Source organism: Peromyscus maniculatus, chromosome 3, assembly GCF_049852395.1.
Source record: "Peromyscus maniculatus bairdii isolate BWxNUB_F1_BW_parent chromosome 3, HU_Pman_BW_mat_3.1, whole genome shotgun sequence".
NCBI lineage: Eukaryota > Metazoa > Chordata > Mammalia > Rodentia > Cricetidae > Peromyscus > Peromyscus maniculatus.
In genome coordinates this window covers 163,205,051-163,208,112 of record NC_134854.1, presented here as the reverse complement: position 1 = coordinate 163,208,112, position 3,062 = coordinate 163,205,051, and the positions used below count along the sequence as shown (strand labels likewise).

General features: G+C 45.9%; 1 long non-coding RNA gene across 1 annotated transcript; it reads left to right on the top strand.

Annotated features, from left to right (window-relative positions):
- Positions 1-1,041: 1,041 nt before the first annotated feature.
- On the top strand, positions 1,042-2,643 carry LOC143272565 (uncharacterized). Its single transcript, XR_013050227.1, has 2 exons — positions 1,042-2,023; positions 2,392-2,643. It is a non-coding gene; the product is annotated as an uncharacterized LOC143272565 (long non-coding RNA).
- The last annotated feature ends 419 nt before the right edge of the window (positions 2,644-3,062 follow it).

The following is a 3,062-nucleotide window of genomic DNA, read 5'->3' as shown; positions in this document are numbered from 1 at the left end:
ATAAATGACATTCTAATGGAGGAGATAGAAGAGAATATACTGTAATATTTATTGAAGTCACCAATGAAGGGAGACAGAGAAAAGCCATTTATTGGAACAATAAAAAGAAGACTGAAAAAGCAGAGCCACCTGTGTGGTGGCTTCAGGTGGCTGTGTTAGGTCTGGATGCTTGAGCAGGATGTGGTGGCACACACTTGTAATCCCAGCACTTATCTTGGCGGTGGCATCACATGGCTGTGTTAAGTCTGGACCTTGAGCAGGCTTTGGTGGTGGGTGAACACTTGTAATCCCAGCACTTAGAAGACTGAGCCGAGATGACCACAGATCAAAGCTGTTCTGCCTATGTAGTGAGACCTGTCTCAAAGAATTCTTCATTCGGGGTCTGGTGAGATGATTCAGAGTGCTAGCTGCTCTTCAGGGGACCTGTGTTTGATTCCTAGCACTTATGTGGTGGCTCACAACTGTCTGCATTCTGTTTCAGATTATCTGACAGTCTCTCCTGGCTTCTGCGGGCACCAGGCACTAACATGATGCATAGATACACCTGCAGCCAAAACATCCATCCCCATAAAATGTAAAGCGATTAAAATGAAAAAAAAAAAAAAAAAAAAAAAACAAACCTGAACCATTCATATTGTCGTGTTTGGGGCTAAAACACTAATATATACATAGAAAACTTCAGCAGGGGGCGGGGCAATGCCTCAGTTAGTAAAGCGCTTCAGTCTAAACCGTGGGATCTGAGTCCACTTCTGAGCACCCACCTAACCACTAGGTACAGTGGCATGTGCCTGTAATCCTACCTCTGCGGAGGTAAACACAGGAGCACCCCTGAACTCGCTGCCCAGCCGTCTAAACAAACTGGTGAGCTGTAGGAGAGAGACCTGTCTCAAAAAATAAAGGTGGAGAGAAATTGGGAAAGACACCTCTGGCCTCTACACTTATGTACACATCCATACACACGTGTCTGTACATACATGCACATGAACATGCACATACACACACAAAACCTGATGGTCCCAAACAGATGCTTGGCCAGTGAAATTTTTATTCTGTACAATATGATATACTTGAAAATATCAACACTGGATTAAAGACCTCACATTAGTTACTTTTTTCTCATTTCTCTGGCCAAATGCCCAGTGAGAAGCATTGTAAGGAAGGAAAGGGGTGGCTCATGGTTTGAGGACACTGTCTGTCATGGTGGGAGAAGTATGAGGAAGCTGGTCACGTTGCGTCTGCGTCAGGAGATAGAGCGAGATGAGTGCCTGTGCTTAGCAATTTCCTTCCTTTTATTTAGTCCAGGACTCCAGTGTAACTAGAGTTCTCCTGCCTGGCCCACAGTCAGGACAAATTTTTGTCACCCACCACAGCCGCTCAGACCCAACCAAGTAAACACAGAGACTTATATTGCTTACAAACTGTATGGCCGTGGCAGGCTTCTTGCTAACTGTTCTTATAGCTTAAATTAACCCATTTCCATAAGTCTATACCTTGCCACGTGGCTCATGGCTTACCGGCATCTTCACATTCTTCTTGTCCTGGTGGCGGCTGGCAGTGACTCCTTCTGCCTTCCTGTTCTTTCTTTTCTCCTCTCTGTTAGTCCCGCCTATACTTCCTGCCTAGCCACTGGCCAATCAGTATTTTATTTATTGACCAATCAGAGCAACACATTTGCCATACAGAACATCCCACAGCACACCAGCCCATAGGATATGGCCACTCACCTTCCACACCAGTCAGCCCAATCTTGAAACTCCCTCCCAGACATTCTCAGATCTTTGTCTTTTAGGTGATTGTAGATCTTGTCAGGTTGACGATCAGTACTGAGCATCTGTTTGTGTCTCTGTGATTCTAGGCCCAGTTAAGCTGACAGTCAGATCAACCACCACAGCCCCAGAGTCTTCCTTCAGTTCTGTTGGCAGGAACTGAGGCAGTGCACCCTTGTGAGATGAAATTCATATCAGTGTTTCTCAGAGCTCAACTCTACCTAGCAGGTCTGAACTAAAGGCATACTCCTCTGAAGGTGAGATTACTAATCCACCGTAACCAATTTGTGCCTTGGAGAATAGACGTATCTTTTTAATTTGTGTCTTTATGGGCATGATAGAACCAATATGAAGAAGATACCCACCAGCAGTCCCCTGCCATGGTTTAAACCATGATTTCCCCACAATGTATCCATGTGGCCTAACCCTCCCTTACACATGGACACTGTTAGATCTGTAATCTGTGTGCCAAGGTCCATCCACAGCGCTTGGCTTGTCTTCTCGCAGTTCTGGGACAGCCAGCATCCTCAGTTGGCACACAGCTGTCCCTTTCCAGACTTTCAGTCAAACCTGTAGCAGTCCCTCCAGCTGTCTTATCTGGCTGAACAGATTTTTCCTATCGCAGGGCCCGGCCTAGGGAATCATCCCCACCCACCAACCACCACTGCCAAGACTCAGGCTCCTCTGCGACCACAGGGAGGCCATTGCTGGTCACCAGGCTCAATAAATGCTGCTGTGTATTTGTGGTTTGGGCAAAACTCAAGAATTGTGTTTGGGGCAGCTACGAAACCTGGGCTGAGTTTGAATAAGCTGTAAAATTTTCCATAATTATGCTTTTTTTTTACATTCCAGAAATAAAATATCAGTGGTTTATCAATGGTCATTGAGGCAATATGGTTACCTGACAAGAACATCTAAAGGAAGCTCGTGTGTGTATGTGTGTGTGTGTGTGTGTGTGTGTGTGTGTGTGTGTGTGTGTTTACATGGTATCTACAATCAGAAGCAACCCTCCACTACGTTCTACTAAGAGTCCCTCAAAAGTGTTACCTTTTGGCATCAGGTGACATCACAGCCAGTCTTCTGGAAGCATTGGCGTAGGAAGGACCATGCTAAAGACTTCAGCCCCAGGCTTTAGTGTCTAGAAACAAAGCCCCCAAAATCACCTGTGTGCTAGGCCAACAGACTCTGTGTTTGGGGGTGCCGCGATCTGCCTAACCTTCAGAGTCAGTCCCTGTGTTGGGGTACCATCTGTGTCAGTTACTTTTCTTGTTGATGTAACAGAACACCAGACAAACA